Genomic DNA, 22,960 nt, shown 5'->3' on the forward strand with positions numbered 1-22,960 from the left:
TTTTTTCTCCCTTGGTTATTGGTTTGTTGGGATTTTCTTTCTCTCCTGGGTACTTTTGTCATAATTGGCATATCTCATATGTTTAAGTCATATTTTCTGAGAAAATTATTCAGGTTTTAAAATTTAATTTTATAGAGTTACACAAACTACCCTCTTATGTTTTAACTTCCTCTTTTTGTTTCATTTTCCCATTTCTTATATATGTACTTTTTTCCTTTTCTCTTAATTAGATTCTCATCATTTATCAATTTTTTTTTCAAATCACTAGATTTTATTGTTGTTATGTTCTCTAACTCCTTCCCATTCTGCCTTTTTCTTTGTGAATTCTTTCCTTTGACTTTCTTTTGGTTTATTCTGTTCCTTTTTTATCTTTTGTGTCATGTTTTTATGGTTTCTTTTTATTGCTGTATTTAAGGAGATAAATTTTCTTCTGAGCATGGCTCAGGATTCTGATATGCAGTATTTTCACTATTTTCAATAAATTCCACACTTCGTGCTCAATTCTTCTTTTTCCTAAAGAGTCCTTTAATATAGCTTTAAATTACTTTTTCAAAGAGGAAAATCTGTTTCATTCTGTGCTTTTGTCATTAATTTCTAGTTTTACTGCCTTGTGATAGTTGTCCATGGTCTGTTTTCATTTTTGAATCATGACCTAATAATATATAGTCAATTTTATGACAGTTTCAAAGATATTTGAAAAAATATATATCCTCTATTATCAGGATACAGAATTTGATATATATCCCACCAGAGGTACCTTACTGATTATAATGTATAGGTTACTCACCTATACCTATTTCAGTCCCACTGATCTTACACTAAAGAGATGATTGAAAGCTTTCTACTAGCAGTGTGTTTTTGCCTATTCTTTAATAATTGCCTCTATTTTCTCCTTTATGAAGTTACTAGATAAAAAGATAATTATGACAATTACATCTTTGTTGTAAATTGTATCCTTCAACACTATATAACTGTTTTAAATACAAATTGAATGATTTTTTGTCTACTTTAATGACTTTGGAACTAAATATTTTGGACTGCAATCCTTGATTTTTATTTTTGGCTTTCATTTATAAACATTTGTTTACCATTCTATTTTTAACATTTTATTTTAATTTGTGTTAAGTATATCTTTTAGATTCAGCACAGAATTGGCTTTTGTTCAGTGTCCAATCTAAAGATCTTTTTTGTTTCAATGGATGAATTAAGCCCATTCATAATTATTACAAAAAAAACATAGTTTTTGGTTTAGTTCTGTCATATTATAGGAGGAAGGCTGGATGGGGAACAGATAGATGCTCTCACTACGTGGTCTCGTTCATTTTCTTTTTATAGTTCTGATGTTTTGGAAGGCTTCAGTTTTGTTCCAGTGGGTACCCTTAGTCAGTGTTGAGAATTCCTAATATCACCCCAGTTTCAATAATTACACAGGAGACTCACAGGACAACTCACGGAGTTGCACTCAAGCTATGATCTTTTACAGTGAAAGATCAGCAAACAAGATCAGCAAAGAGCAAAAGCACATGAGGCACAGTCTTGAGAAAACCAGACACAACCTTAAAAGAATCTTCTCCCAGTGATATCACATAAGACATGCTCAATTCCCCCAGCCACAGGTCATGAGGTCACATGTGAAATTCTGTCTACTAGGAAAGCTCACTAGAGACTCAATACTCAAGAATTTTATTGACAGTGAGTCATGCAGGCACCCTCTGTTTAGCATGCAGCAAAATTCTAGACTCCCAGAAGGAAAGCAGGTGTTTAGCGAAACCATAATGCTTGCACAAACAGTATAGGCACAGAAAACCACTTTTATGGTCTGAAAGGTAGGAACCCTCCTGAAATCCAAGTTCCTAGGCACCAGCCAAAGACTAGTCATCTGGAGAGGCTTTTAAAGGACAACAGCCTCAGTTCTTATGGAACCATTTTTGTAGCTATATTTTTACATTGTCAGAACACATAATATTAATATGCCACACTGACACCCTATCTTAACTATGATTTTGCCCTAGAACTGTAGTTAAATGTATTCACTGCTCACTATTTTGCTGAAATTTCCTCTACCATCTCTTAGTAGATTGTAGTTAGTCTACTAGTATATTCTCCTAAGAATGGCTTATGTGAACAATATACACTTAGCTTTTGCATGTTCAATACTATATACTTGGATGACAACTTGAATAAATACAAAATTCTTGACACAAATTTTTCCTCAAATAAGTTATAAACGTTCTATTATCATCGGAAATTCAATATTGCAGTGGAAAAGCCTGGTAACTGCCTGACTTTCTCTCCCTTACAGGTGACATAATCTTTTTATCTGTTTGCCCAATACATACTGTCTTTATATTTAAACAGCCTAATTTGCTATATTCTGGGTCATGTTTCCATGGAATGTGATGTATCCTTTTGCTACGAGCTCAATGTTTGTGTGTTCATTCACTCAATCATACCCAACTCTGTGCAACCCTATGGACTGTGGCCTGCCAGGCTCTTCTGTCCATGGGATTTCCCAGGCAAGAACACTGGTGTAAGTTGCCATTTACTTCTCCATCAATGTTTGTACCCCTACCCCAAATTCAATGGATAACCCTCAATGTGATGGTATTAGGAAGAAGGACTTTTGGAAGGTAATTAAATCATGATAGCTCCACCAAATCATGAGATTAGTATCTTTATAAAAGGAACCCAAGAAAGTTCTCTCTGCTCTCCACCATGTGAAAATACTATGAGAAGAAAGCCACCTTCAAACCAAGAAGATGTCAGATCAGCCAGTGCCTTGATTTTGAGGTTCCTAGCCTCCAGAACCAAGAGAAATGTTGTCTAAGCCAATTAGTCTGTGATAATTCGTTATGCAGGCAAAACTTACTAAAATGCTTTTCAATTAAAAAAAAAAGCAAGAAAGTTCCAGAAAAATATCTATTTCTGCTTTATTGACTATGCCAAAGCCTTTGACTGTGTGGATCACAAAAAACTGTGGAAAATTCTGAAAGAGATGGGAATACCAGACCACCTGACCTGCCTCTTGAGAAACCTTTATGCAGGTCAGGAAGCAACAGTTAGAACTGGACATGGAACAACAGACTGGTTCCAAATAGGAAAAGGAGTACGTCAAGGCTGTATATTGTGACCCTGCTTATTTAACTTACATGCAGAGTACATCATGAGAAATGCTGGGTTCGAAGAAGCACAAGCTAGAATCAAGATTGCCGGGAGAAATATCAATAACCTCAGATATGCAGAGGATACCACCCTTATGGCAGAAAGTGAAGAGGAACTCAAAAGCCTCTTGATGAAGGTGAAAGTGGAGAGTGAAAAAGTTAGCTTAAAGCTCAACATTCAGAAAACGAAGATCATGGCATCTGGTCCCATCACTTCATGGCAAATATATGGGGAAACAGTGGAAACAGTGTCAGACTTTATTTTTTTGAGCTCCAAAATCACTACAGATGGTGACTGCAGCCATGAAATTAAAAGACGCTTACTCCTTGGAAGGAAAGTTATGACCAACCTAGATAGCATATTGAAAAGCAGAGACATTACTTTGCCAACAAAAGTCCATCTAGTCAAGGCTATGGTTTTTCCAGTGGTCATGTATGGATGTGAGAGTTGGACTGTGAAGAAAGCTGAGCACCAAAGAACTGATGATTTTGAACTGTGGTGTTGGAGAAGACTCTTGAGAGTCCCTTGGACTGCAAGGAGATCTAACCAGTCCATCCTAAAGGAGATCAGTCCTGGGTGTTCATGGGAAGGACTGATGCTGAAGCTTAAACTCCAATATTTTGGCCACCTCATACGAAGTGTTGACTAATTGGAAAAGACCCTGATGCTGGGAGGGATTGGGGGCAGGAGGAGAAGGGGACGACAGAGGATGAGATAGCTGGATGGCATCACCAACCTACTGGACATGGGTTTGGGTAAACTCCAAGAGTTGGTGATGGACAGGGAGACCTGGCATGCTGCGATTCATGGGGTCACAAAGAGTTGGACATGACTGAGTGACTGAAGTGAACTAAATTGATGTAACTTAGATTTTCTTTTTTTTAGGAGAGATTTTATAAATTACATTTTTATATAATTGCTGTATTATGGCCACCTCATGCAAAGAGTTGACTCACTGGAAAAGACTCTGATACTGGGAGGGATTGGGGGCAGGAGGAGAAGGGGGCGACAGAGGATGAGATGGCTGGATGGCATCACTGACTCGATGGACGTGAGTCTGAGTGAACTCCGGGAGTTGGTGATGGACAGGGAGGCCCGGCGTGCTGCGATTCACGGGGTCGCAAAGAGTTGGACACGACTGAGTGACTGAACTGACTGACTGACTGATACCACTTTTGGTTTCCCCTACCTTACCCCGGCACTTTGGAAACTTCAATTATAAATATATTGTATCTCCTTTGTCTTTATTCTAAAGTGAAAGTGAAAGTGTTAGCTGCTCAGTTGTGTCTGACTCTTTGAGACCCCATGGACTGTACTCTGCCAGGCTCCTCTGTCCGTGGAATTCTCCAGGCAAGAATATTGGAGTGGGTTGCCATTCCCTTCTCCAGAGGAACTTCCCAACCCAGGGAAGAAAAATAGCTTTTTCTCTCTAATCATTGTATCTCCTTATTTGTACTTCATTTGCTTATTTTTCCTCATTTTTTTTCTTCTATGTCCCTTACTGTGCTTCCTAACATATCTGTTCTCTGTTTTATGTTTTGAAATTTAGTCTTCACTTCTAAATTATTTTCTTTTTCTTCTTTCTCTTTTCTGAAAGCTACCACTTTATGCTTCAACTCCTGCAACAATCTAGCTGATACTTCTTGTTGACTGTTCAGCTTTTCTGTGGCTTATTATATTTCTGAGATATATATATATATATATATATATATGATATTACTTGAGAGTTGTAATTGCTACATTCAAGTTTTTAATTCACACTGAAATGCATGATTTTAATTTTTATTTTCTTCATGCAATATTTTCCAATGAGATTTCTTTCTACATAGGGGATTTTGGTACTCTTTTGCATATTTTTCTTATTGTTTTTGTGTTTGGATACTGTCTTTAATTCAATTTTGTTATGCATGTTTAAATGAGTTGAATTTTCCTAGACCAGTTATTAATAAGAGACCCTGTGAATAGTTTTCTAGGTTTCTTTGTTCAAAAGTTCTCTCTGGTATTGCTAAAATAGTAGACTATTTAAAATATAATCCACAGCTCCTTTGCCACTTAACACCTATCCTGGTTCAGAAGAGCTTCTACCCCCAACTCTAATTTCCCTTGGATCCTTTGCTTATCACTGATACCAAGGGATATACCTCTTGATTTCCAAACTGTTCACTGTCTTTTGGAACATGGAGTTTCCTAAGGCATGTCAGTGACCTCTTGACTTCCTCAGATACTTTCTGCAACTTCTTTCCCCACCTTTGTTAGTAATTACACCCAGTTCTGTCCAATTCACAGCACTTCCCATTCAGACATGGGTCTGCTCCTTCCAGGAGTGAATGTTTGCTTCTGATTTCTAATATCCACCACTGCTAATCCTTTCCATGTTCCCAAATTCTTCATCCTATCGTCAGCACCCAAAGCCCCATCATTCCCATAAAGCTGATGTTGATTTCATTTGCCTGGGTACAGTTAAAGGTAACCAAGAGTTTGTGAATTTTCTGTTTTCTAGAGAAAAAAAATTTATTTATATTCTCCTTATGATTTCCAAGAAAAAAAATGGTAAGATTTCCAACTAAGCTGTCTATGCCCCTATTATATCCATTCTGATGATTAATTTATTTCTACTGAAACTATAGGTGCAAGAAGAATTGCCACTCCTACTGACAATAAAACCAATGGTCAAAAAGGAAGTCAATGCCCTATATTTAGGCTTATAAAATTTCCAAAGTATTTTAATTATATCTGCAGGATGCCTTCTGTGTCTAATGTACTTCTTAATGCCCTCTGATCTGAAGTGTTGACTCTAAATATTTTTTGTCAGAGCAATGTACAGTGGAATCACAATATCACCTTTCATAAGGATAATGCATGGTACTAAAAAGCTAGCTAATAGTGCAATTCCCCATTTAATTATCTTTTCTGGCATAAAATAACCACCTACTTTCAATTATTATACTCATCATAATTAAGTCATAGAGACGTTCTGTCTCTGAATATGTGAACAGTACATTTGAACAAAGGACAGAGAGTCAGAATACAACTTGGAATGACTTTCTATTTACTGAAGCATTTTGCTATTATAGAAAGTGTTCCATTTCATGCAAATTTTTTACATTTCATACAAATGTCTTTTCAATATATTGAAAAGACAAATTTCAAGGAAAGCATTTCAAGTAAGTGTCTACAAGTGGTTTAAAAAGTATACCTGTGGCGGATTCATTTTGATATTTGGCAAAACTAATACAATTATGTAAAGTTTAAAAATAAAATAAAATTAAAAAAAAAAAAATTAAAATAAAAAGTTGCCCAAGGAAGTTGTACAAACCTGGGCTTGAATCACAGGGTCTTTGTTATCTATTTGACTTTCAAAGCTTCACTTTCTTCATATTTCGTCTGACCCGTATTACTTTGGGATACACAGCAAAGTCACTCTTTTAATATCCAAATTGGTACATCTCAAATCCCACTCTGCGAACCTCAGTTCATACTCCTTCTAACCATTTCCTCCACGGCAAGTGCTGCTTTCTCTGTCCATAGCAAAAATTCTATTTAAAATTGTCAAGAATACCATCAGCCCATGCAAACAGATCTCTTCCCTGATGCTGGCTCTTCATACACTAAACCTGGGAATCCTGGGAAATTTCTACCGAATTCCTGATAATTGTCTTCACTGCTGCCTCCTACAACAGTTCCCCAGGAGATGGGACGTGGAAGGATTTTAGTATCAGTGATGTGTTAAACCCAAAACCAGCCCTCTCCCTCCAGTTACTCAAATCATGTGCACATACTTCTCCCTTGACTCACAAGGCACACCTTATTGTTATTATTATTGCCATGGTTAGCACATAGTAAAGATTATATAAATTTTTGTTGGGTATATGGATGGATGGGTAGATGAATACAGAGCACCTTTCCCCTCGAGTTGTAAACTTAAATGAAAGAACACACAGAAAGTGTCAGCATAAAGCAGTACAGGACTTAAAAAATATATTAGTTTCTTGTCATTTTTGGTGACAATATTAGTGAAAAATCTCTAGTTTATTACGTGCTTCAAAACATGATTTTAAAAAGCAACAAATATTCACTTTTGAAATGAGTTAATCCTTCAGTGTCTGTAGTTACAAATGTGAATGAAATTAGCAACTGAGTTTTACTTCAGTATCAACAACCTTGAAAGCATAGCTTCCAATTATGTAAAATACCATAGTGAATCCACAGACTTCACTTCATCACTTTGAACCACTGAATCTAAACATTTCTAGTTCTTTTGATAAAAAGGCTTATTTTTATCCTACCTTTTGGGAAAAATAAGTAAATAAGGCATGGCAGCAATGTATGTCCACAGTCAAGGAGAAAGCAGAAATTCTCTAAGAAATTGACATTTCAAATTTACTTGAATAAGCAAGAGTGTTCAAATTCTTTGTCATACTAATTTCATAGCTTTTCAAATAATTGTGAATATCGTACATATTTCTATGGAATATTTTCATATTTCTTTAAAAACAATGTATTTAATAAACTATTTGCTTTATATTATTATTATAACTTGATCTTTTTTATTATGATTAATTATTATGCCCACTTTACTCCCAGGGTTTCAAATGTAAACAATTTTATTCAGGGTTGTCTCATACTCTTTGCTTCACAGTCTCCAGAGAATCTATAATTCTGATGAGACATGGTAGACATGAAATGAATATTTATGGAATTAATGAAATGTGTGTGATACCAAGTATGTATCATTTTGGTAAACAGAACCACAAAACTGCTGCTGAATAAGTTTGAAGCCTATGTTTGTTCTTTCCTGAGTGTCATTTAACCACTTATTTCAGATCAGATCAGATCAGATCAGATCAGTCACTCAGTCGTGTCCGACTCTTTGCGACCCCATGAATCACAGCACGCCAGGCCTCCCTGTCCATCACCAACTCCCGGAGTTCACCCCGACTCACGTCCATCGAGTCAGTGATGCCATCCAGCCATCTCATCCTCTGTCGTCCCCTTCTCCTGCCCCCAATCCCTCCCAGCATCAGAGTCTTTTCCAATGAGTCAACTCTTCGCATGAGGTGGCCAAAGTATTGGAGTTTCAGCTTCAGCATCATTCCCTCCAAAGAAATCCCAGGGCTGATCTCCTTCAGAATGGACTGGTTGGATCTCCTTGCAGTCCAAGGGACTCTCAAGAGTCTTCTCCAACACCACAGTTCAAAGTCAGTGTTAAATAGGAGACTATGCTAGAAATGGGAGTCATTATGGAGGCATAAAAATTGGGGGAACTGGTATTTTTAAAAATTAAAAAGTGTAGTCTTGAATTAGGAGGGAGAGAATTTGTTTTTGCATTTTTTTTTGCATTTCCTTCCCCATAAATTCCATGTAAATGTCAACTCAGTAAACTCAGTAAGTCCCTTGATTAGGCTGTCCAGGCTTAAGAAGATGACAATGAAATTTAAAAAGATACATGCACCCCAACATTCACGGCAGTGTTATTTAAAACTACCAAGATATGAAAGCAAACTAAGTGACCACCAAAAGATGAATGGATTAAGAAGCAGTATGCTGCTGCTGCTAAGTCACTTCAGTCATGTCTGACTCTGTGCGACCCTATAGACAGCAGCCCACCTGGCTCCCCCGTCCCTGGGATTCTCCAGGCAAGAACACTGGAGTGGGTTGCCATTTCCTTCTCCAATGCATGAAAGTGAAAGGTGAAAGTGAAGTCACTCAGTCATGTCTGACTCTTAGTGACCCCATGGACTGCAGCCTACCAGGCTCCTCCATCCATGGGATTTTCCAGGCAAGAGTACTGGAGTGGGGTGCCATTGCAGTATAAATATATACAATGGAATACTATTCAGCCATTAAAAAGAATGAAATTATGCCATTTGCAGCAATATGGATGGACTTTGAGGGCATGCGCTGTGTGCTAGGTTGCTTCAATCATGTCCAACTCTGCGACCCTATGGACCATAGTCTGCCAGGCTCCTCTGTCCACGGGATTTCCTTGGCAAGAATACTGGAATGGGTTGCCATTCCCTTCTACAAGGGATCTTCCTGACCCAGGGATCAAACCCAGGTCTCCTGCATTGCACTCGGATTCTTTACCATCTGAGCCACCAGGGAAGCCTAGAGGGCATTACACTAATGAAACCTTTCCCTTCTCCAGTGAGTCTTCCCAACCCAGAGATTAAACCCAGGTCTCCTTCAGTGCAGGTGGATTCTTTACCAGCTGAGCCACAAGGGAAGCCCAAGAATACTGGAGTGGGTAGCCTATCCCTTCTCCAGGAGATCTTCCCAACCTAGGAATGGAACTGGGGCCTCCTGCATTGCAGGTGGATTCTTTACCAACTGAGCTATCAGGAAAGCCTGAAATAAGTCACACAGAGAAAGATAAACACTGTATTATATCACTTACGTGTGGAATCTAAAAAAATACAACATACTAGTGAACATAACCAAAAAAAAAAAAAAAGAAGAAGAAGAAGAAGCAGATTCACAGATATAGAGAACAAATGAGTGGTTACCAGTGGGGAGAAGGGAGGGAAGTGGAGGAGAGAGGAGTGAGACAGGCATAGGGGATTAAGAGGTACAAACTATTAGATACAAAATAAGCTATAAGGATAAACAGTATAACTCAGGAATATAGCCAATATTTTGTAGTAACTATATATGGAGTATAACCTTTAAATATTGGGAATCACTACATTGTACACCTGTAAATTATATAATACTATATGCTTTGCTGGAGCAGCCATGAAGAGATACCCCACGCCCAAGGTAAGAGAAACCCAAGTAAGACGGTAGGTGTTGCAGAGGGCATCAGAGGGCAAACACACTGAAACCATACTCACAGAAAACTAGTCAATCTAATCACACTAGGACCACAGCCTTGTCTAACTCAATGAAACTAAGCCATGCCCATGGAGCAACCTAAGATGGGCAGGTCTTGGTGGAGAGATCTGACAGAATGTGGTCCACTGGAGAAGGGAATGGCAAACCACTTCAGTATTCTTGCCTTGAGAACTCCATGAACAGTATGAAAAGGCAAAATGATAGGATACTGAAAGAGGAAACTCCCCAGGTCAGTAGGTGCCCAATATGCTACTGGAGATCAGTGGAGAAATAACTCCAGAAAGAATGAAGGGATGGAGCCAAAGCAAAAAGAATACCCAGCTGTGGATGTGACTGGTGATAGAAGCAAGGTCCGATGCTGTAAAGAGCAATATTGCATAGGAACCTGGAATGTCAGGTCCATGATTCAAGGCAAATTGGAAGTGGTGAAACAAGAGATGGCAAGAGTGAAAGTCGACATTCTAGGAATCAGCGAACTGAAATGGACTGGAATGGGTGAATTTAACTCAGATGACCATTATATCTACTACTGCGGGCAGGAATCCCTCAGAAGAAATGGAGTAGCCATCATGGTCAACAAGAGAGTCCAAAATGCAGTACTTGGATGCAATCTCAAAAACGACAGAATGATCTCTCTTTGTTTCCAAGGCAAACCATTCAATATCACAGTAATCCAAGTCTATGCCCCAACCAGTAATGCTGAAGAAGCTGAAGTTGAATGGGTCTATGAGACCTACAAGACCTTTTAGAACTAACACCGAAAAAAGATGTCCTTCTCATTATAGGGGACTGGAATGCAAAAGTAAGAAGTCAAGAAACACCTGGAGTAACAGGCAAATTTGGCCTTGGAATACACAATGAAGCAGGGCAAAGACTGATAGAGTTTTGCCAAGAAAATGCACTGGTCATAACAAACACCCTCTTCCAACAACACAAGAGAAGACTCTATACGTGGACAGCACCAGATGGTCAACACCGAAATCAGATTGATTATATTCTTCGCAGCCAAAGATGGAGAAGCTCTATACAGTCAGCAAAAACAAGACCAGGGGCTGACTGTGGCTCAGACCATGAACTAATTATTGCCAAATTCAGACTTAAAGAAAGTAGGGAAAACCACTAGACCCTTCAGGTATGACCTAAATCAAATCCCTTATGATTATACAGTGGAAGTGAGAAATAGATTTAAGGGCCTAGATCTGATAGATAGAGTGCCTGATGAACTATGGGCTGAGGTTCATGACATTGTACAGAAGATAGGGATCAAGACCTTCCCCATGGAAAAGAAATGCAAAACAGTAAAATGGCTGTCTGGAGAGGCATTACAAATAGCTGTGAAAAGAAGAGAAGCGAAAAGCAAAGGAGAAAAGGAAAGATATAAACATCTGAATGCAGAGTTCCAAAGAATAGCAAGAAGAGATAAGAAAGCCTTCTTCAGCGATCAATGCAAAGAAATAGAGGAAAACAACAGAATGGGAAAGACTAGAGATCGCTTCAAGAAAATCAGAGATACCAAGGGAACATTTCATGCAAAAATGGGCTCGATAAAGGACAGAAAAGGTATGGACTTAACAGAAGCAGAAGATATTAAGAAGAGATGGCAAGAATACACAGAACTGTACAAAAAAGATCTTCATGATCCAGATAATCACGATGGTGTGATCACTGACCAAGAGCCAGACATCCTGGAATGTGAAGTCAAGTGGACCTTAGGAAGCATCACTACGAACAAAGCTAGTGGAGGTGATGGAATTCCAGTTGAGCTATTTCAAATCCTGAAAGATGATGCTGTGAAAGTGGTGCACTCAGTATGACAGCAAATTTGGAAAACTCAGCAGTGGCCACAGGACTGGAAAATGTCAGTTTTCATTCCAATCCCAAAGAAAGGCAATGCCAAAGAATGCTCAAACTACCGCACAATTGCACTCATCTCACACGCTAGTAAAGTAATGCTCAAAATTCTCCAAGCCAGGCTTCAGCAATACATGAACCGTGAACTTCTAGATGTTCAAGCTGGTTTTAGAAAAGGCAGAGAAACCAGAGATCAAATTGCCAACATTTGCCGGATCATGGAAAAAGCGAGAGAGTTCCAGAAAAACATCTATTTCTGCTTTATTGACTATGCCAAAGACTTTGACTGTGTGGATCACAATAAACTGTGGGAAATTCTGAAAGAGATGGGAATACCAGACCACTTGACCTGCCTCTTGAGAAACCTATATGCAGGTCAGGAAGCAACAGTTAGAACTGGACATGGAACAACAGACTGGTTCCAAATAGGAAAAGGAGTATGTCAAGGCTGTATATGGTCACCCTGTTTATTTAACTTATAGGCAGAGTACATCATGAGAAACGCTGGACTGGAAGAAACACAAGCTGGAATCAAGATTGCCGGGAGAAATACCAATAACCTCAGATATGCAGATGACACCACCCTTATGGCAGAAATTGAAGAGGAACTAAAAAGCCTCTTGATGAAAGTGAAGGCGGAGAGTGAAAAAGTTGGCTTAAAGCTCAACATTCAGAAAACGAAGATCATGGCATCTGGTCCCATCACTTCATGGGAAATAGATGAGGAAACAGTGGAAACAGTGTCAGACTTTATTTTTGGGGGGCTCCAAAATCACTGCAGATGGTGACTGCAGCCATGAAATTAAAAGACGCTTACTCCTTGGAAGAAAAGTTATGACCAACCTAGATAGCATATTCAAAAGCAGAGACATTACTTTGCCAACAAAGGGCCCTCTAGTCAAGCCTGTGGTTTTTCCTGTGGTCATGTATGGATGTGAGAGTTGGACTGTGAAGAAGGCTGAGTGCCAAAGAATTGATGCTTTGAACTGTGGTGTTGGAGAAGAGTCTTGAGAGTCCCTTGGACTGCAAGGAGATCCAACAGGTCCATTCTAAAGGAGATCAGCCCTGGGATTTCTTTGGAAGGAATGATGCTAAAGCTGAAACTCCAGTACTTTGGCCACCTCATGCGAAGAGTTGACTCATTGGAAAAGACTCTGATGCTGGGAGGGATTGGGGGCAGGAGGAGAAGGGGACAACAGAGGATGAGATGGCTGGATGGCATCACTGACTCGATGGAATTGAGTCTGAGTGAACTCCAGGAGTTGGTGTTGGACAGGGAGGCCTGGCGTGTTGTGATTCATGGCGTTGCAAAGAGTCAGACATGACCGAGCGACTGATCTGATCTGATCTGATACATCTACTATACCTCAATTTAAAAAATTCTGAAGGAAAATAAGAAGTTGACAGTGAAAATGATCATACAACACTGATATTCACATCCGGTTAGTCACTAAATTGTTTTGTGAGGTCCAGCCTGACCACGCTTATATTTCAAAGGAAGGAGATGAGAGCTTCCCTGAAGGGAATGCGCTTTTCCTTTCTATCACCCCATGAAAAGATTAATCCAATCAGGAAATAGAATCTAAAGACTGGAAGATAGAAAGATATCTACTTATGTTAGAGCTAGAACCATCTGGACTAAAAATCTGCGTGCCAGAGAGGCTCAGCCCATTCTGAATATGGAATCTCTTTACTACATAAAACCATACAGAAACCAGGTGGTTCTGCAAAGTTTGGGGTTTTTGTGGTAACAATAAGAATCATACAGACAAGGGATGACATTCTGAGATTACCAAGTGCTCTGACCTCAAAAGAATCAGAGACTGAGTTATGGATGCCTTTGTGAATGATTAAACAGAAACAGACACAAGATTAATCTCCAAAATATACAAACAGCTCATGCAACTCAATATCAAAAAAAAAAAAACAAGAAAAAAATGGGCAGAAGACCAAAACAGACATTTCTCCAAAGACGACATACAGATAGCCAACAAACACATGAAAAGACGTTCAACATCACTAATTATCAAAGAAATACAAATCAAAACTACAATGAGATATCACCTCACACCAGTCAGAACAGCCATCATCAAAAAAAATGTCAAAGAGTAAATGTTCAGAGTGTGGAGAAAAGGGAACCCTCCTACACCATTGGTGGGAATGTAAACTGGTACAGCCACAATGGAGAAGAGTACAGAGATTCCTTAAAAAAACAGAACGAGAGTTACCTTATGATCCAGCAATTCCACTCTTGGGCATATATCTGGAGAAAATCATAATTCAAAGAGATAGATAAACTCCAATATTCACTGAAGCACTATTTACAATAGCCCAGAAAAGGAAGGAACCTAAATGTCCATTGATGGAAGAACGGATATAGAAGATGTGGCATGTATATACAATGGAATATTATTCAGCCATAAAAATAATTAAATGATGCCATTTGCAGTGACATGGATGGACCTAGAGATTGTCATATTTAGCAAAGTAAGTCAGACAATGAAAAATATTATATGATATTGCTTTTATGTGGAATCCAAAAATAGGGTAAAATCAACCTTTTTACAAGAAAGAAACAGAGTCACAGATATAGAAAACAAATTTATGGTTACCAAGAAGGAAAGGGGCAGAGAGATAAATTGGGAGATTGGAACTGACAAATACACACTCTACTGTGCATGCTGTGCTTAGCCACTCAGTCATGTCCAACTCTTTGTGATCCCATGGACTAGCTGGCCAGGCTCCTCTGTCCCTGGGGATTCTCCAGACAAGTATTCTGGAGTGGGTTGCCATGCCCTCCTGCAGAGGATCTTCCCAACCCAGGCATCAAACCCAGGTATATTGCAGGCAGATTCTTCACCATCTGAGCTACCAGGGAAGCTCAAGAACACTGGAGTGGGTAGCCTATCCCTCCTCCAGGGGAACTTCCAACCCAGAAATCGAATGGGGATCTCCTGTATTGCAGACAGATTATTTATCAGATGAACTACCAGGGAAGCCCATACACACCACTATATACAAAATAAAAAACTAATAGGAACCTATTGTATAGTACAGGGAACTCTACTCAACACTCTGTAGTGACCTATATGGGAATAGAATCTAAAAAGAGTGGATATATGTATATGTACGGGCTTCCCTTTTGGCTCAGCTGGTAAAGAATCTGCCTGCAAGGCAGAAGACCTGGGTTCCATCCTTGGGTTGGGAAGATCCCCTGGAGAAGGAAAAGGCTACCCACTCCAGTATTCTGGCCTGGAGAATTCCATGGACTGTATAGTCCATGGGATCACAATGGGACCTATATGGGAACAGAATCCAAATAGGGTCATAATGGGACCTACATGGGAATAGAATCTAAAAAAGAATGGATATATGTATATGTATAAATGATTGACTTTGCTGAACAGCAGAAACTAACATAACATTGTAAATCAACTACACTCCAATAAAAATTAATTTAAAAAACAATGACCTGTTAGGCCCCACTAAGCCCCTGGGGATTAAAGAGCATATCGATAGGAGAGTCTCTAAGGACAGATTGGATAAAAGGCCTGCTAATACATAAACCCACGGGAATTCAGAATTGCTGCATCTGGGAATATCAATCACTGTATTCCAACCTAGATAAATCAATTACATTTGGAAAGAAGTATTAAACTGAACCTCTGAGAAGAAATTAGATTTGAAATCTCAAAAGCAAGAATTTTGTGTCATGAGAAAAACAGACTGTAGTGATATAAGTTCTAGGGGTATGATATGTAGGAAGCAAAATCTTTTAAAACAATTTTTAAAATGTTTATATTTTTGACTTTGATTTTTGACTATAGATCTTTGACTATAGATCTTATATTTTTGACTTTGATTTTTGACTATAGATCTTTTGACTATAGATCTTATATTTTTGACTTTGATTTTTGACTATAGATCTTTGACTATTCTTATATCAATTTACATAATAATCCTACATATTTTCACTGACTATTGAAATATAGCATTTTAAAACTAAAACTCATAAACTCATGGAATCTAAGAGTTGTGAAGGTCATGTCTGACTCCTTTGGATCCCAACAACTGTAGCCTGCCAGGCTCCTCTGTCCATGAAATTCTCCAGGCAAGAATACTGGAGTGGGTTGCCATTCCTTTCGCCAAGGGATTTTCCCAAATCAGGGATCAAAGGCATTTATGAGGGCATCAGGACTAATTTCCCCCTCTAATAATTCAGATTCCCTTATATAATGTCCCAGACCACAGAACCACAACAAGGAACTGTGTTCTTGTATGGTATTGATGATCTGAGTAGGACGAACCAATCTTTTAACATTTAAGGGGATTAAAAGGAGCATCACCTAGTTATGACTCAATCCTCTTATAAGAACTATTGACTAGGCTCCCTTACCAATTAATTCCTACTAAAGAAAACATATTAAATATTGCTTAGAAGTCAAGTTCATCTCTAAAGAAGAAAAAATAAAACTACTGAATCTGAGGGCTTGCTAACTAGCATTTGTTTGTGGGAGTAGAGCACAGCCTCTGTTGGAATTCAGAATGAACTTTAGACTAAAATCTTGACGGAGACACACAACAACGTTATTTTCTTAGCTCCTAGGACTTAACTTCTTTTCATGAACCATAGAATATTTTTAAATCTACAATAAACATTTCTAGTGTTGGTGGTATGACATTATGTTAATTTGGCTGTAAATCACTCACACATATTGTAAAATAATAAGAAATGTTAGGGCTGATCATGAATACACTGGTTGTCTTATTATCTGCACTGTAGAATAATGTCTCAATAAGGATTTTAAATTTTTTGAAAGGAGCTTTTAAGTACTCACATAGTGCTGGCCCTATTTCACATACAGAAAGGGGCACACAAGACATGCAGATGGCTTTTAATTATGCACTGCTTCTAATTATACCATTTAGGGTTAGCTTATTGGCCTCTCTCCTCTGTCAGAAAGGATCAGCTCAGAGGATTTGGATCTTCAATGCCTTGCATTTAAGGCTTTTCAATTCTTTAAGCTGCTGATACATTGTCAGGGCAATGCTGAAAATAAAAAGTTTGCTGTTGCAGAGAACCTTTCAGAAGGTGTTATTAAAATCTATAAAGACACCTTTCAGAAGGTGTCTTAGATAAAGTCATGTTGTCTAGACTGGTTCCTATAATATTATCTTGGATTCTCTAATTAGAAAACTAAAATGGTTTCTCTGTGAATTGCTCCCAATGCTCTTCCAAAATTTAAGCTTTTTTGGGTAGCTTCCAAGCAAAACATACATTTTTGAAGGGTCAGAAGCTTTCAAAATTTCCATGATGAGTGAGCATACTTTACAAGTGTTTTGACAGAACTGCTGTTGCAAATATTACTAGAACTCTACTCAATACATAAAAGAGTTTTCTAGCAGCATAAAAGTACTGGAAGAAATGAATACTAAATCCCTTAAGAAAAATGTTCTCAGCAATTTTTAAATAGTTAACAAGATGGGGTTCCTTGAAGGAAATTATGACAATGCTCTCTGTGGCAATTACTAGCCTTTGTATTGAGTCTGGCCTTATTTTTTTAGTCACCAAATAAAAAATAAGAAATTAAGATGTGCTGAGTTATAAAATACAAACTACAACAGAATATGTGTGAGAAAGATTTTTAGATAATTAAACAATAAGCCTTATCATTTGTCAAAAAAGATGATACAATGGAGTAAAAATTATTTAGGATTCTAAGTCCAAATGACACAGCATCACTGCTAGAGGTCATGGGAAGAAGTTAACTGATGGAAAAATAGCAGTGAAAAAGAAGATTTGAGCTCATTTTTTAGTTATAATAGGGTTTGTTGAAGCCAAATATGTGGAAGTATGAAGATAAGATTTATGTGGCATAAAGAATTATTAATACATGAATTGTATTATTAGAAAATGTAAATGTACTCTCTTTTGGAATTATTATAGCTGCTTAGATAGTCAATTTTCTTGGACATTAACCCTCCAAGATGAATGTGAATGTTCTACTCTCCTTAGAGCTCTAGCTCATCTGTGTCGGATAATCCCTGAAAAACTTAGTGGGGCTGAGACTTATCTTTTTCTCAGGAACTCAGATTTTGACATCAGGTAGATGGCTTCTATTTTCTGTAGGTCACTGAAATTTAAGGGCAAAATCACCAAGGTAATTTGGCTTAACCTGTCATCATAAGCTCTGTTCTTTTATACCAAACATATTTAAAACAAATTTTTTTTATTTCCCTAAGAAGCATAGCTCATGCTTTACAGATGTAACAGTTATTTTACTATTCTAAGTATTTGGTATAATTAGTCTTTTCCTATGTGTTAACCCATGTTCAACAATTTAACCTCTTCCAGCTTAGCAATATCATAGAAAAATAGCCATCTTAATACTTCATAAGTCAGTCAAAATCCTAACTAATTTAAAGTAGACTGATAGCTGCCAATACTTCTTCTGAGTATTTTCTGATCTTGACTGACATAGACGTTACTAGATCAGTCATGCTAAGGTAATTTCACACATCCGAAAAAGAAAATGAGATTTTTCACTAAAATAAAAAAGTTAGCCCTTTGAATAGCTCTGACTCAAAATTTCAGGAAGATGGAAACAGGAGAATATTCAATGTCAAGAGTTGATCAGGATAAAACAATAAAGTACCATATATACTTACCATATTGGCAAAAACAAAAAGTTATTTTAACCAATGCCCTGGAAAATGACACAAAAAAATAGAAAATAAGAGAACCCAATACCCACCTCATTCCAATAGAAGAGTTAATTTGAGGCAGATCATAAACTGTACTGGAAAAATTAGAACCAGAGAGCCTAGAAGAAAACATAGAACATCTTTGTAACCTTGTGGTAGGTAAAAAGTTCATAAAATACACAAGAAACAGCTAAATACAAAAGAAAAAAAATGATATATTGTACTTTATCCTAACTATAATTTCTGCTTATAAAAGCTACATTCTAGAAAATGAAATTAACAACAGACATATCTGATGAACTTGTGTTCAAAATATATAAAGAGCTCCTATAAACAATAAAAAGAAAACTAAATTTGCAAAAATGGACAAAAGACCTGAACAAATCCTTTACAGAAGATATAGAAACAGCCAGTAAGCATTAAAAGGAGCTCAACATTCTTAGTCAAAAGGAAAACATAAATTTACATTCTCACAGCCACTTGAATGGCTAAAATGTATGACCAACAATACAACTGTTTGCTGGGGTAAGAAGCATCTAGAACTCTCACACATTGCTGCTGGGGGAAGCATAAAGTTGTACAACCACTTCTCAGAGCTACAGGTCAGTTTCCTTAAAAGTTAAAAAGGCATCTACCTTACGACCCAGCAATCCCATCTTAGGTATTTTCAAGACAAATTAAATGAAAAACATATGTTCACAAAAAGTCATATTCTTTATAGCCCAAACCTGGAAATAACAGAAGTATTTATCAACCAGAGAGATTTTTTTCTCAGTGTAGTAACATCATACAACAGAACATCACTGATATTTGCAACAACAAGGATAAATCTAAAAAAATGAAAGCAAAGAAATTAGAAAGGAAATACATCCTGTATTATTCTATCTATGTGAAGTTTAAAAATGGGCAAAATTAGAACTCAAGACAATAGTTGCCTCTGTGGGATGGGGATTAAGGAAAGGGGCACAATATAACTTTCTAGGTAATGGAAACATTCTATACCTTTTTTTGTGTGTAACAGTTCAGTTCAGTTCAGTTCAGTCGCTCAGTCATGTCCGACACTTTGCGACCCCATGAAGCATATACAAAAACTTGAGGAACTGAGTACTTAAGACCTATGGACTTATTCTGTGCAAATTACCTCAAAAACATTTTTACAAATGTAACACTGTATAGCAATCTCTCTCTCTCTCTCTCTCTCTCTATATATATATATATATATATATATGTTCCCAGTGGTATGGTAAATTAATGCAGAAATACTGGCAGTAAATTTGATAATGAATGTTAAAAATGTGAAAGGCCTTTGACCAAGTAATTCTATTTATAGGAATTTATTTTGGGGAAATGATTAGAGATCTCTATGCATGCATATATACACACGTATATACACAAGTGAGTGTTATACTGTATATAAGATTTATAGCAGTAGAATTTTCATTCCAGTATTATTCAGTTCAGTTCAGTCGCTCAGTCGTGTCCGACTCTTTGTGATCCCAAGGACCACAGTATGCCAAGCCTCCCTGTCCATCACCAACTCCCAGAGTCTACTCAAACTCATGTCCATTGAGTCAGTGATGCCATCCAGCCATCTCATCCTCTGTCGTCCCCTTCTCCTCTTGCCTTCAATGTTTCCCAGCATCAGTCTTTTCCAGTGAGTCAGTTCTTTGCATCAGAAGGCCAAAGTATTGGAGTTTCAGCTTCAACATCAGTCCTTCCAATGAACATTCAGGACTGATCTCCTTTAAGATGGACTGGTTAGATCTCCTTGTAGTCCAAGGGGCTTGCAACAGTCTTCTCCAAAACCACAGTTCAAAAGCATCAATTCTTCGGCACTCAGCCTTCTTCACAGTCCAACTCTCACATCCATACATGACCACAGGAAAAACCATAGCCTCAACTAGATGGACCTTTGTTGGTAAAGTAATGTCTCTGCTTTTGAATATGCTATCTAGGTTGGTCATAACTTTCCTTCCAAGGAGTAAGTGTCTTTTAATTTCATGGCCGCAGTCACCATCTGCAGTGATTTTGGAGCTCCAAAAAATAAAGTCTGACACTGTTTCCACTGTTTCCCCATCTATTTCCCATGAAGTGATGGGACCAGATGCCATGATCTTAGTTTTCTCAATGTTGAGCTTTAAGCCAACTTTTTCACTCTCCTCTTTCACTTTCATCAGAGGCTTTTTGGTTCCTCTTCACTTTCTGCTATAAGGATGGTGTCATCTGCATATCTGAGGTTCTTTATTTCTCCCAGCAATCTTGATTCCAGCTTGTACATACAACATGAATATTAATTTGGCTGCCTTGACAATAGCAGTTGTTTAAACAAGATGGAAGTTTTACTTTTTCCTTCTATGAGACCTGCTGTTCACTCTTGGCAGGTAGGCAGCTCTGCTCTACACAGTAATATGAAGATCCAGATCTTTTTGTCTAGTCATTCCACAACCCCTGGAGTGTCTTTTTCTGCAGGATTAAAGCTGGCTCACTAACCCCATGTCTGCTTTTCATTGCAAGGAGTGAAAGAAAAAGGGGAAGATAAGCAGCTTCCTTTAAGGATCTGAACTAGAACCTGCACACACCTCTTCTCCTATCTTGCTAGTAAGAACATGGTCATAACAACTTTCTTAGTAGCTCAGGATGCTATAACAAAATACCACGAGTAGGTGACTTACAAACATTAGAAATTCATTTATCACAGTTCTGGATGCTGAAAGTCTAAGATGGTGGCACCCATATGGTTGAATGGAGCTCTTCTTCCTGTTTGCTGAGAATTCTGCTTGTATCCTCACATGGTAGAAGGGTTAGCAAGCTCTGTGAGGATCTCTTTTATAAGGGCACTAATCCCATTCCTGGTGGCTCGAATGGAAAAGAATTCACTTGCAATGCAGGAAACCTGGGTTTGATCCCTGGGTTGGGAAAATCCCCTGGAGAAGGGAATGGCAATCCACTCCAGTATTCTTGCCTGGAGAATTCCATAGACAGAGGAGCCTGGTGGGCTACAGTCCATGGGGTTGCAAAGAGCTGCTCACAACTGAGCAACTAACACTTTTCACTTTTATTCCATTTAAGCGAGTTCCACTCTCATGATCTAATCACCTACCAAAGGCCTCACTTTCTGATAACCATTACTTTTAGGGGTTAGGATTTCAACGTGAATTTTGGAGGGACACAAGCATTCAGACCATAGCCCTATACTACCAGGGACACTCAGAAACGTCTCTAAGTGGGCCACCATGTGCCCACCCAAAACTGGTGACTCATAGTTTCAATGCTTAAAGGAAAAAAGGGAAAATGGGTGAGCTTAAATGCAAATCTTGGAGACAATTCTGGAACTCTCTTTTAAGAAAACCATATCATCAATCCTTTTGATAGCACAAAGAATGAAACCATTAGGAAAAACAGATATAAACACCTCCAAATCAAAAAATGACATGGAACTTTTGGACTTTGAATGTGAAGAGGTTTTAGGGCTCCTTTAACCAAATTGTTTTTCTTATATTTTCTTTTTGACATGTGTTCTAAAGCCATCCATAATATATTTATATTTAAACAAGTCAAAAAGAACTTTTCCAATTAGCGTAAACTTTTTAATAGAAAAGAAAGTAGTATATCATAGCCTGACTGCATTTCTCCTTTCATAGTGGTAAAATAGTAGAAGTTCTAGCCAATAGTGTCTTCAGTTTGATGAAACACAGTAAAAACTATTAGTAATTATTTGACATTGGTAATTATTTTACATAGTTGGATTACAGTTGGTCTTTATATCATTGTTTATACTTCTATTTATTTTCTCTTTTTTTTGCAATAAATAAAATTAGATGAATAACACACATTTCAAATGGCCCAATGGGAGCAGCCTCATATGGTAGGAAGACTAAACAACATATCAAAAAAGGATAGCCTGAGTAAAGAAGATGTGGTGTGTGTGTATGTATATATATATATACATACACACACACAATGGAATAGTACTCAGCCATAGAAAAGAAGGAAATAATGACATTTGAAGCAACATAGATGAACTTAGTGTTATACTGAATGAAGTAATTCAGACAGAGAAGAAGAAATATCATATAACATCCCTTATATGTGGAATCTAAAAAGAATTAATACAAATGAATTTACTTACAAAACAGAAACAGACTCACAGACTTCTAGAAGGAGCTTATAGTTGCTAGGAGGAAGGATGGGGGAAAGGATAGTTAGGGCATTTGGAATGGGCATGTACACACTGCTGTATTTTAAATGGATAACCAACAGGGACTTACTGTATAACATATGGAACTCTGATCAATGTCATGGGCAGCCTGGATGGGAGCGGGGTTTGGGGGAGAAAGGATGCATGTATATGTATGGCTGAGTCCCTTCACTCTTCACCTGAAGCTATCACAACATTGTTTATCGACTA

The 22,960-nt window shown here is 37.8% G+C and overlaps 1 long non-coding RNA gene across 11 annotated transcripts in view; it reads right to left on the bottom strand.

Moving 5' to 3' along the window:
* Nucleotides 1-22,960, bottom strand: part of LOC147370916 (uncharacterized) — a 432,430-nt gene that overhangs the window by 402,989 nt on the left and 6,481 nt on the right. For 10 of the 11 annotated variants that reach the window (XR_015165610.1, XR_015165611.1, XR_015165606.1 and 7 more), the window contains one exon: nt 18,603-18,671. This is a non-coding gene — a long non-coding RNA (uncharacterized LOC147370916). Of the gene's footprint in view, nt 1-14,073; nt 14,111-18,602; nt 18,672-22,960 lie in introns of those variants that run through there. The other variant, XR_015165614.1, reaches the window with a different exon arrangement.

The sequence above is a fragment of the Bos grunniens genome, chromosome 6 (genome assembly GCF_055505025.1).
Source record: "Bos grunniens cultivar Pamir isolate PY7600 chromosome 6, Bosgru_T2T1.0, whole genome shotgun sequence".
In the NCBI taxonomy this organism is placed as follows: Eukaryota; Metazoa; Chordata; class Mammalia; order Artiodactyla; family Bovidae; genus Bos; species Bos grunniens.